This window comes from Pleurodeles waltl, chromosome 9, assembly GCF_031143425.1.
Source record: "Pleurodeles waltl isolate 20211129_DDA chromosome 9, aPleWal1.hap1.20221129, whole genome shotgun sequence".
Taxonomy (NCBI): Eukaryota; Metazoa; Chordata; class Amphibia; order Caudata; family Salamandridae; genus Pleurodeles; species Pleurodeles waltl.
Window position 1 is genome coordinate 708540729 of NC_090448.1, and position 12986 is coordinate 708553714.

Genomic DNA, 12986 nt, shown 5'->3' on the forward strand with positions numbered 1-12986 from the left:
TGAGCATATGGTAATGTACTATATCCGGAATCATAGGCCTTGCAGAAATGGTTCGAACAGGTTTGGAACTGGGCAACCAATATCAGCTAATGGAACTTTACCTCTGTGCTAGATCAAAGGGGAGATCCTCTTATTTGGAAAATGGTTCAAATAGAAACCCACAAAGTTACGTTTATGGTTGAGTATCAAACCACATATTTAACTTGATGGTCAGTAGACATGTAGGAAAGAAAAGGCTTGTACCCCTTCATCTGAGTAAGGTATTATTATCTGTCAGTCTCTCCAAAACTTTGTGATGAGACACTAGTCACATTTCACTCGGGGTAGAGGTACTCACAGTCCAACGTAGCCTATTGTTTTCTAAATTAGAAACAAAATTTGAATGAGAATGTTTAAAGTAATCATGCTTTAAAGGTCATTGGCTATGAAAAATAACAGCATACCAGGAAATCAAAAAGAGTTTGATAGTGTTCATGTGTGTTATTGAGTTGCTTCCAACCGTCCAATTCCTGTTGAGGTACAAAATGTTTGGTGGATGGCCACTGTCGGTTTTGACAGCCGTTCACTTAACTTTACAAAGCTTTTTGTTTTTCAAATACAAAACCCCTGGGTGGGAATTTGTTATTGGAAAAACAACAACTAAAGATCTCCAAACCAACTGAGTTTTTGCCTTGGGTGCAGGGTATGTATGTATGTATTTATTTCTTTATTTTTCTGTGGCGTCCAGAAAACAAACATTGGCAAAGCCAATACGTCTCACCTACATAAGAGCTACTGGCTTTGGTGGTGTGTTTTTGCTGCGTTGTACACCAGCGTTGCTGCTGTTCAGCATGGCTAAAGGTTAGAGGTGTTTAGTGTCGTAGAGTGGACAGGGGGAGAAGAGTGTCAGAGAGCATATTTGTTGGAGTAGGGTGTCATAGAGTGGACTTGGGGGAGTAAAGTGTTGTAGAGTTGAAAAGAAGGGAGTAGATTTCAGTAGTTCTGTGCCAGAGAGTGTCGTGGAGTGCAGTGTTGTGAAGTGGAATAGGGTGGGTGGGTTGGAGTGGATTGAGGTAGCGAGGTGGATTGGGTTGGAGGAGAGTAGGGTGGATTGGATTAGGGTAGAGTGGGGTGGATTGAGAGGAGTGGAGTGGATTGTATGGGGTGGATTGGTTTGGGCAGACTGGATAGGGTGGATTGGATTGGATTGGAGTTGGGTGGATTAAAATGGGGTGAGGTGCATTGGATTGGGGTGGAATTGAGTGGTGTAGATCAGATTGGATTGGGGTGGGTGGATTAGATTGGAGTGATAGGATGTGGGGTGAGGTGGATTATATTGGGGTGGTTTGGAGCGGGGTGAATTGAAGTGGGATGGTGTGGAGTGGAGTGGAGTGGGGTGGATTAGATTAGCCCACAGTGGGGTTGATGAAATTAGACTGGACTGGAGTGGATTAGATTAGATTAGATTGGATTGGAGTAGGGTGGGGTGGGGTGGGCTGGATTGGAGCGAGGTGGTCTGGATAGATTGAAGTGGAGTGGGGTGGACTGAACTGGGATGATGTGGATTGGATTGGGGTAGTTGGTGGATTGGAGTACATTGGATTAGAGTGGAGTGGGGTAGATTTGAGTAGGGTGGATTGGATGGGGTGGGGTAGATTGAAATGGGGTGGGGTCGGTTCAGTTGTGGTTGATTAGGTTGGGATGTGGTGGATTGGATTGGGTTGGGGTGGATTAGGTTAGGATGGGTTGGACTGGATTGGAGTGGGGGTGGGGTGACTCAACAGGAGTGAAATGGACTGGAGTGGAGTGGAGTGGATTGTATGGGAGTGGGTTGGATTGGAGTGAGCTGGATCATAGTGGTTTGGGCTGGATATATTGGATTGGAGTGGGGTGGACTGAACTGGGGTGGGTTGGATTGGATTGGGGTACAGTCGGGTGGATTGGAGTAGACTGGATTAGATTGGAGTGGGTTGGTTAGATTGAAATGGGGTTGCGTGGGGTGGATTGAATTGGGTGGGTTGGATTGGACTGGAGTGGGGTAGACTGGAGTGGGGTGCATTGGATTGATTGGATTGGATTGAGAGATGAGTGGTGTGGATTGAAGTGGTTGAAATGGATTGGTGTGGGGTGGATTGGATTTGAGTGGGGTGGATTAAAATGTTTCAGATTGGGATGGGGTGGATTAAGGTGGACTGGATTGGACTGGAGTAGAGTGAGTTAAGGTGGTTTGGATTGGCGTTGGATGGATTGGGTTGCAATAAATTTGATTGGAGTGGATTGGATTGGAGTGAGCTGAGTTTGATTGAAGTGGGTTGGATCGGATTGGAATGGGCTGGATTGGATTGGAGTGGGGTGGGTTGGATTGGAGTGAGGTAGGTTGGATTGGAGTGGATTGGATTGGAGTGGATGGAATGGATGGAATGGACTGGGTTGGATTATAGTGGAGTGGATTAGACTGGAGTGGGTTGGATTGGTGTTGATTGGATTGGGATGGATTGTGGAGGATTGGAGTAGATTGGGGTGAGGTGGAATCGACTGAAGTGGTGCAGATGGATTGGCGTGGATTGGTGTGTAGTGGATTGGAGTGGGATGAATTGGGATAGAGTAGGCGGGATTGGATTGGGGTGAGGCAAATTGGAGTGGGGTAGACCTTTATGGATTGGAGTGGGGTGAATTAGAGTGAGGAGGATTGGAGTTTGGCAAAAATGTTTTCCATTGGAGTGGGGGAGATCGTTCGGGGTTGGAGTGGGGGAGATCGTTCGGGGTTGGAGTGGGGGAGATCGTTCGGGGTTGGAGTGGGGGAGATCGTTCGGGGTTGGAGTGGGGGAGATCGTTCGGGGTTGGAGTGGGGGAGATCGTTCGGGGGGAGATCGTTCGGGGTTGGAGTGGGGGAGATCGTTCGGGGTTGGAGTGGGGGAGATCGTTCGGGGTTGGAGTGGGGGAGATCGTTCGGGGTTGGAGTGGGGGAGATCGTTCGGGGTTGGAGTGGGGGAGATCGTTCGGGGTTGGAGTGGGGGAGATCGTTCGGGGTTGGAGTGGGGGAGATCGTTTGGGGTTGGAGTGGGGGAGATCGTTTGGGGTTGGAGTGGGGGAGATCGTTTGGGGTTGGAGTGGGGGAGATCGTTTGGGGTTGGAGTGGGGGAGATCGTTTGGGGTTGGAGTGGGGGAGATCGTTTGGGGTTGGAGTGGGGGAGATCGTTTGGGGTTGGAGTGGGGGAGATCGTTTGGGGTTGGAGTGGGGGAGATCGTTTGGGGTTGCAGTGGGGGAGATCGTTTGGGGTTGCAGTGGGGGAGATCGTTTGGGGTTGCAGTGGGGGAGATCGGAGTGGGGTAGATTATTTTGGATTGAAGTGGGGGAGATTAGAGTGGGCTACATTATTTTGGATTGGATGGGGCAGAATGTTTTGGATTGAAATGGGGCAAATTCGTTTGGATTGGAGTGGGGTGGATTTTTTTGGATTAGAGTAGGACAACATTGCTTTAGATTGGAATGGAGTGGATTGTGGGTAATTGGATTGGAGCGGGGTGGATTGGGTTGAAGTGGAGTGAATTGGATTGGAGTGGGCTGGGTTGGATTGGTTTGGGATGGATTAGATTGGTGTGGGGTGTATCGGATTGCTGTGAGGTTGATTTTGGTGGATTAGAGTGGAGTGAATTGGGATGGAGTGGGGTGGATTTGGAGGCGATGGATTGGATTGGAATGAGGCAGACTGGAGTGGGGCAAATTGTTTTGGAATGGAGTGGAATAGATTGTTTTGGATTGCTGTGGGGGGATATTGCAGTTGGGCAGATTGTTTAGGATTACAGTGAGGTAGATTGTTTTGGATTGGAGTGGGCAGGTTGGAGTGTGGTGGATTTTTTGAGGTTGGTTTTGAGCAGCATGGAGGGGGCAGAATGTTTTGGATTGGAGTGGGGCAGATTGGATGGAAGTGGGGCAGGTTAGAGTGTGATAGATTGTTTTGGATTGGAGTAGGGCAGATTGTTTTGGACTGGAGTGGGGCGGATTGACCCGCTTCTTTGAAGACAACACGCTGGACACTTCTCAATCCGGTTTTCGTTGAAACCACAACACCAAGACCGCCCTCATCGCCGCAACCGGCGACATCAGGACCATGCTCGACAAAGGCAACTCTGTGGCCCTTATCCTCGTAGACCTCTCGGCTGTCTTCAACACCATCTGCCACCACACCCTTTCCACACGCCTGCACGACGCAGGGATCCGCCACAAAGCCCTGGACCACATTCTTCCTCTCTGGCAGAACCCAAAGAGTCTGCCTCCCTCCCTTCCTTTCTGAAGCCACCAAGAGCATCTATGGCATTCCCCAAGGATCCTCACTCAGCCGACCCTTTTTAACATCTACATGGCACCGCTCACCAACATCCTCCGATCCCACAACCTCAACATCATCTCCTACGCTGACGACACCCAGCTGATCCTCTCACTCACCAAGGACCCCACCACCGCCAAAACCAACCTCCACGACGGAATAAAGGCCATTGCCAACTGGATGGAGAGCAGCCGCCTGAAACTGAACTCAGACAAGACGAAGATCCTCATCCTCCGCTCCAACCTCTCCACATGGGAAGACTCCTGGTGGCCGGCCACTCTAGGAACTGTACCGATGCCCACCAACCACGCACGCAAATTAGGATTCATCCTAGACTCATCGCTCACCATGACCCAGCAAGTCAATACCGTCTCATCTTCCTGCAAGATCTTCAGGTGGATCCCCTCTGAAACCAGAAGGACGATCACCCAGGCACTTGTCAGCAGCAGACTGGACTACAGCAACGCTCTCTACGCGGTAACTACGGCCAAGCTCCAGAAAAAACTGCAACGTATACAGAACACCTCCGCACGCCTCATCCTCGACATCCCACGACGCAACCACATCTCAGCCCACCTGAGAGATCTACACTGGCTCCCCGTCAACAAGAGGATCACCTTCAAGCTCCTCACCCATGCTCACAAAGCACTCCACAACGTCGGCCCTGTCCACCTTAATGAGCGGCTCACCTTCTACACTCCCAACCGTCAACTCCGCTCTGCCAACCTCGCCCTCGCCACCGTTCTCGCATCCACCGACTGCAGCCGGCAGCAGATCGTTATCCCACCTCGCTGGCAAGACCTGGAACTCCCTCCCCGTCTACCTACGACAGACCCAGGACCTTCTGACCTTCAGGAAACGCCTCAAGACCTGGCTGCTTGAGCAGTAGCACCTCCCCTGTTTACCCCGCTCCCGTCCCCCCACAGCGCCTTGAGACCCTAGCAGTTGAGTTGCACGCTCTACAAATGACTGATTGATTTATTGATTGTTTTGGACTGGAGTGGGAGTGGGGCAGATTGTTTTGGACTGGAGTGGGAGTGGGGCAGATTGTTTTGGACTGGAGTGGTTGGACTGGAGTGGGGCTGTTTTTTTTTTTGGACTGGAGTGGGGCGGATTGTTTTGTACTGGGTTGGGGAGGATTGTTTTGGGCTGGATTGGGGCGGATTGTTTTGGACTGGAGTGGGGCGGATTGTTTTGTACTGGGGTGGGGAGGATTGTTTTGGACTGGAGTGGTTGGATTGGAGTGGGGCAGATTGTTTTGGACTGGAGTGGGGCGGATTGTTTTGGACTGGAGTGGGGCAGATTGTTTTGGACTGGAGTGGGGCAGATTGTTTTGGACTGGAGTGGGGCAGATTGTTTTGGACTGGAGTGGGGCAGATTGTTTTGGACTGGAGTGGGGCAGATTGTTTTGGACTGGAATGGGGCTGATTGTTTTGGACTGGGGTGGGGAGGATTGTTTTGGACTGGAGTGGGGTGGATTGTTTTGGACTGGAGTGGGGCAGATTGTATTGGCCTGGAGTGGTTGGACTGGAGTGGGGCTGATTGTTTTAGACTGGAGTGGGGTGGATTGGTTTGGACTGGAGTGGTTGGACTGGAGTGGGGCAGATTGTTTTGGCCTGGAGTGGTTGAATTGGAGTGGGGCTGATTGTTTTGGACTCGAGTGGGGTGGATTGTTTTGGACTGGAGTGGTTGGACTGGAGTGGGGCAGATTGTTTTGGACTGGAGTAGTGTGGATTGTTTTGGACTGGAGTGGGGCAGATTGTTTTGGCCTGGAGTGGTTGGCCTGGAGTGGGGCAGATTGTTTTGGACTGGAGTGGTTGGACTGGAGTGGGGCTGATTGTTTTGGACTGGAGTGGGGCTGATTGTTTTGGACTAGAGTGGGGCTGATTGTTTTGGACTGGAGTGGGGCTGATTGTTTTGGACTGGAGTGGGGCTGATTGTTTTGGACTGGAGTGGGGCTGATTGTTTTGGACTGGAGTGGGGCTGATTGTTTTGGACTGGAGTGGGGCGGATTGTTTTGGACTGGAGTGGGGCGGATTGTTTTGGACTGGAGTGGGGCGGATTGTGTTGGACTGGAGTGGGGCGGATTGTGTTGGACTGGAGTGGGGCGGATTGTGTTGGACTGGAGTGGGGCGGATTGTGTTGGACTGGAGTGGGGCGGATTGTGTTGGACTGGAGTGGGGCGGATTGTGTTGGACTGGAGTGGGGCGGATTGTGTTGGACTGGAGTGGGGCGGATTGTGTTGGACTGGAGTGGGGCGGATTGTGTTGGACTGGAGTGGGGCGGATTGTGTTGGACTGGAGTGGGGCGGATTGTGTTGGACTGGAGTGGGGCGGATTGTGTTGGACTGGAGTGGGGCGGATTGTGTTGGACTGGAGTGGGGCGGATTGTGTTGGACTGGAGTGGGGCGGATTGTGTTGGACTGGAGTGGGGCGGATTGTTTTGGACTGGAGTGGGGCGGATTGTTTTGGACTGGAGTGGGGCGGATTGCTTTGGACTGGAGCTGGACAGATTGCTTTGGACCAGAGTGGGGCGGATTGCTTTGGACGTAAGTTGCGAAGATAGTTTAGGACTGGAGTGGCGAAGATAGTTTAGGATTGGAGTGGCGCAGATAGTTTAGGATTGGAGTGGCGCAGATAGTTTAGGATTGGAGTGGGCAGATTGGAGTGGGGCATATTGGTTTGGATTGGAGCAGATTGTCTTGGGTTGGATTGGGGCAGATTGTTTTGGATTGGAGTAGGGCAAATTGTTTTGGACTGTAGTAGGTTAGGATTTTGGTGGAATGGATTGGAGTGGGGTGGATTTGATTGGGTTGAGGTGGATTGGAGTGGGGTGGGGTAGATTGGACTGGGCTAGATTGGGGTGGATTGGTGTGGGGTGCAATGGATTGGAGTGGGGTGGATTGTGGTGTTTTGGAGTGGGGTGTATTGGGATGGGGTGGGTGGATTGTGGTGTATTGGAGTGGGGTGTATTGGGATGGAGTGGGGTGGATTAGATTAGGGTGAGGTGGATTGGGTTGGAGAGGGCAGACTATTTTGAATTCGAGTGATGCAGATTGGAGTGGGCAGATTGTTTTGGTTTGGAGTGGGGCAGATTGGACTAGGCTAGATTGGGGCAGATTGTCTTGGGTTGGAGTGGGGCAGATTGTCTTGGGTTGGAGTGGGGCAGATTGTCTTGGGTTGGAGTGGGGCAGATTGTCTTGGGTTGGAGTGGGGCAGATTGTCTTGGGTTGGAGTGGGGCAGATTGTCTTGGCCTGGAGTGGGGCAGATTGTTTTGGCCTGGAGTGGGGCTGATTGCTTTGGCCTGGAGTGGGGCTGATTGCTTTGGCCTGGAGTGGGGCTGATTGCTTTGGCCTGGAGTGGGGCTGATTGCTTTGGCCTGGAGTGGGGCTGATTGTTTTGGCCTGGAGTGGGGCTGATTGTTTTGGCCTGGAGTGGGGCTGATTGTTTTGGCCTGGAGTGGGGCTGATTGTTTTGGCCTGGAGTGGGGCTGATTGTTTTGGCCTGGAGTGGGGCTGATTGTTTTGGCCTGGAGTGGGGCTGATTGTTTTGGCCTGGAGTGGGGCTGATTGTTTTGGCCTGGAGTGGGGCTGATTGTTTTGGCCTGGAGTGGGGCTGATTGTTTTGGCCTGGAGTGGGGCTGATTGTTTTGGACTGGAGTGGGGTGGATTGGTTTGGATCGGAGCAGGGCAAATTGTTTTGGACTGGAGTAGGTTAGGATTTTGGTGGATTGGCTTTGGACTGGAGTGGGGCAGATTGGCTTTGGACTGGAGTGGGGCAGATTGGCTTTGGACTGGAGTGGGGCGGATTGGCTTTGGACTGGAGTGGGACGGATTGGCTTTGGGACAGATTGCTTTGGGTTGGAGTGGGGCAGATTGCTTTGGGTTGGAGTGGGGCAGATTGCTTTGGATTGGAGTGGGGCAGATTGCTTTGGGTTGGAGTGAGGCAGATTGCTTTGGGTTGGAGTGGGGCGGATTGGCTTTGGACTGGAGTGGAGCGGATTGGCTTTGGACTGGAGTGGGGCGGATTGGCTTTGGACTGGAGTGGGGCGGATTGGCTTTGGACTGGAGTAGGGCAAATTGTTTTGGACTGGAGTAGGTTAGGATTTTGGTGGAATGGATTGGAGTGGGGTGGATTTGATTGGGTTGAGGTGGATTGGAGTGGGGTGGGGTAGATTGGACTGGGCTAGATTGGGGTGGATTGGTGTGGGGTGCAATGGATTGGAGTGGGGTGGATTGTGGTGTTTTGGAGTGGGGTGTATTGGGATGGGGTGGGTGGATTGTGGTGTATTGGAGTGGGGTGTATTGGGATGGAGTGGGGTGGATTAGATTGGGGTGAGGTGGATTGGGTTGGAGAGGGCAGACTATTTTGAATTCGAGTGATGCAGATTGGAGTGGGCAGATTGTCTTGGGTTGGAGTGGGGCAGATTGTCTTGGGTTGGAGTGGGGCAGATTGTCTTGGGTTGGAGTGGGGCAGATTGTCTTGGGTTGGAGTGGGGCAGATTGTCTTGGGTTGGAGTGGGGCAGATTGTCTTGGGTTGGAGTGGGGCAGATTGTCTTGGGTTGGAGTGGGGCAGATTGTCTTGGGTTGGAGTGGGGCGGATTAGTTTGGACTGGAGTGGGGCGGATTAGTTTGGGCTGGAGTGGGGCGGATTAGTTTGGGCTGGAGTGGGGCGGATTAGTTTGGGCTGGAGTGGGGCGGATTAGTTTGGGCTGGAGTGGGGCGGATTAGTTTGGGCTGGAGTGGGGCGGATTAGTTTGGGCTGGAGTGGGGCGGATTAGTTTGGGCTGGAGTGGGGCGGATTAGTTTGGGCTGGAGTGGGGCGGATTAGTTTGGGCTGGAGTGTGGCGGATTAGTTTGGGCTGGAGTGTGGCGGATTAGTTTGGGCTGGAGTGTGGCGGATTAGTTTGGGCTGGAGTGTGGCGGATTAGTTTGGGCTGGAGTGTGGCGGATTAGTTTGGGCTGGAGTGTGGCGGATTAGTTTGGGCTGGAGTGTGGCGGATTAGTTTGGGCTGGAGTGTGGCGGATTAGTTTGGGCTGGAGTGTGGCGGATTAGTTTGGGCTGGAGTGTGGCGGATTAGTTTGGGCTGGAGTGTGGCGGATTAGTTTGGGCTGGAGTGTGGCGGATTAGTTTGGGCTGGAGTGTGGCGGATTAGTTTGGGCTGGAGTGTGGCGGATTAGTTTGGGCTGGAGTGTGGCGGATTAGTTTGGGCTGGAGTAGGTTAGGATTTTGGTGGATTGGCTTTGGACTGGAGTGGGTGGGATTGGCTTTGGACTGGAGTGGGGCGGATTGGCTTTGGACTGGAGTGGGGCGGATTGGCTTTGGACTGGAGTGGGGCGGATTGGCTTTGGACTGGAGTGGGGCGGATTGGCTTTGGACTGGAGTGGGACGGATTGGCTTTGGGGCAGATTGCTTTGGGTTGGAGTGGGGCAGATTGCTTTGGGTTGGGGCAGATTGCTTTGGGTTGGGTTGGAGTGGGGCAGATTGCTTTGGGTTGGAGTGGGGCAGATTGCTTTGGGTTGGAGTGGGGCAGATTGCTTTGGGTTGGAGTGGGGCAGATTGCTTTGGGTTGGAGTGGGGCAGATTGCTTTGGGTTGGAGTGGAGCGGATTGGCTTTGGACTGAAGTGGAGCGGATTGGCTTTGGACTGGAGTGGGGCGGATTGGCTTTGGACTGGAGTGGGGCGGATTGTTTTGGATTGGAGTGGGCAGATTGGAGTGTGGCATATTGGATTGGAGTGGAGCAGATTGCCTTGGAATGGGGCAGATTGTTTTGGATCGGAGTAGGGCAAATTGTTTTGGACTGGAGTAGGTTAGGATTTTGGTGGAATGGATTGGATTGGAGTGGGGTGGATTTGATTGGGGTGAGGTGGATTGGAGTGGGGTAGATTGGACTGGGCTAGATTGGGGTGGATTGGTGTGGGTGCAATGGATTGGAAAGGGGTGGATTGTGGTGTATTGGAGTGGGGTGGAGTGGGGTGGATTAGATTGGGGTGAGGTGGATTGGGTTGGAGAGGGAAGACTGTTTTGAATTGGAGTGACGCAGATTGGAGTGGGGCAGAATGTTTTGGGTTGGATTGGGGGAGATTGGAATTAGGTGGTTTGGGGTAGGGCATATTGTTTTGGCTTGGAGTGGGGCAGATTGGACTAGGCTAGACTGGGGTGGATTGGATTAGAGTGGGGTGGATTGTGTGCATTGGAGTGGGGTGAATTGGGATGGAGTGGGGTGGATTAGATTGGGGTGAGGTGGATTGGGTTGGAGTGGGGCAGGCTGTTTTGGATTGGAGTGAGGTGGATTAGAGTGGGGCAGATTGTTTTTGTTTGGATTGGGGGAGATTGGAATTGGGCAGATAGGAGTAGACCATATTGTTTTGAATTGGAGTGGGACAGATTGTTTTGGTTTGGAGTGGAGTTTGTTGTTGGATGAGATTGGGCAGATTTTCTTTTTTTTATTGGAGTGGGGCAAATTGGGGTGGATTAGAGTGGGACAGGTTGGAATGGAGCAGATTGTTTTTGATTGAGCTGTTTTGGATTGAAGTGGGGCAAATTGTTTTGGATTGGAGTCTGGCAGACTGTTTTTGATTGGAGTGGGGCAGATTGGGGTGGGTTGGGGTGGGGCATATGGGAGTGGGCAGATTGTTTTAGATTGGAGTGGGCAGATTGTTTTAGATTGGAGTGGGCCGATTTGTTTGGATTGGACAGGGGCAGATTGGTTTGGATTGGAGTGGAGCAGATTGTTTTTTCGACTGGAGTGGAGCAGATTGTTGCTACTGGAGTGGGCAAATCGGAGTGGGCAGATTGGGTGGATTGGAGTGGGGCAGATTGTTTTGAAGTGGAGTGGGCAACTTGGAGTGGGGCATACTGTTTTGGGTTGGAGTAGGTAGATTGTTTTCGATTAAAGTGGGGCAGGTTTGGCTTGTATTGGAGTGGGGCAGATCGGCTTGGATTGGAGTGGGACACATTGGTTTGAATTGGAATGGGAAAAGATTGATTTGGATTGGGGTAGCACAGAATGGAGTGGGGAAGATTAGAGTGGGGCAGTTTGTTGTGAAGTGGAGTGGGGCAGATTGGAGTTGTGAGGGTTTGTAGGATTGGAGTGTGTTGGACTGAATTGGGGTGGTTTGAATTGGATTAGTCTGGGTTGGTTTGGATTGAGTGGGTTGGATTATATTGAGTGGTGTGGATTGGTGTGAGATAGTATAGATTGGATTGGCATGGATTAGAGTAGGGTGGATTGTATTGGTGAGGGGTGGATTGTGCTGGATTCGGGAGTACTGCACAAATATGTGTTAAGGCATAATTTGGGAATTACACATGAGAAAGAAACACTGTTGCTTTCTAATATTTAGAGCAAGATAATTGTCTTCTTTCGAGAACCGCTCCCATGAGAAAAAACAAAAGAAAACATGAGTGTGAAGTGAGAAAAGAAGACTTAGCAAACTAAAAGGAAAGAGTTAATTATAGAAAATAAAACTTTGCAATATTGTTTGTCTTGCTGGGCACGTTTTTGTCAGTCAAACACCTTCTGTTTGAAGGGCACTAGAAGCTACAAAAGAACATAATAGTACCTCAGTGACGTTGAAAGCAGCGGACGGGCACTTATTAAGTTGAATGAATCAGTGCTTGGTCTCTGCTCCACGGACAAGAACAGAAATGATGATATACCTGCAGTGACCAATGTAAAGAAGAGAACCTCGCAAGCGAACAATTGGTAAGCAACAGGTGGGCTCCAGGCACTTTTTTGTTTATAAGAATGTCTTGCAAGCGAGACACATGCACTAGCTGTCGCAGGCTTTACCCTCAAAAGATCACACCATCCACCCTAAGTAAATCCTTCCTCAGATGGACCCTACTCTGGTGGTCAAGCAGAGAAAGCTTTCGGATGATGGAGCCAATGGTGGCAATGCTGACGGAAAGCTGACAGTCAGCTTACTCTAAATGAGGCAGACAGGTTGTCAGTTTGGTGTGCTCCATCTCGTTTGTGACGGAGTACCCTCTCCACCAAACTCTAAATGTGACCATGAAACTGCATCAAGTTATGCACAGTATTAACTAACGTTTTTTTATTTTTATTTGTGACTGTTGTTATGTCACAGTTACAAAAAAAAAAAACACAAATTTTTCTAAAGCTGCGTTGGTCGAAGTGAAGTGTTAATGATTTAATTTGAATAAGACTGTTGTGGGCATAGATTAAAGGGCACATTTGGTTTTAATGGTCTTTCCTGTGTAAAATCTCCAATATTTAGGATAAGAGAGAGATAAAGAGAGAAACTTAGATTATGTTGTGTTACATGTGCTTTGTGTGATAGACCACGTGCAATGTGAATCATGTTAAAGGAGGCCCTTGGCATGTGGTTCTGCACAAGATGACTATTTCTCTGCAGGTTACCTTTATTCTCTGGACATGTCACCGGGCGTGTCCTCCGTGCCTAAGATTGTACCTGTGACATAGCTTTGCAAGCATGGCATAGTGACCAAAGTGGTCTAGGCCCAGTATGCAAGGTTATTATTTTTTTTTTTTTTACTATGTCTTGCTGTACTTGCATTTCAAACCACCACCTTCGAGGACCTAACCTAATCCTCGCCTGCTCAACTTTGCAACTACTGGAGTAAGGCGTCTAAATACTATCTGAAGAGTTTCTTTTTGGAGTGCACTAACAATAGCGGCCCTGAGCCGCAA

General features: G+C 50.7%; 1 protein-coding gene across 2 annotated transcripts in view; it reads left to right on the forward strand.

The window, feature by feature from the left end:
• RCE1 (Ras converting CAAX endopeptidase 1) overlaps positions 1-12986 on the forward strand; it is a 252205-nt gene that overhangs the window by 154329 nt on the left and 84890 nt on the right. The window lies entirely within an intron of this gene.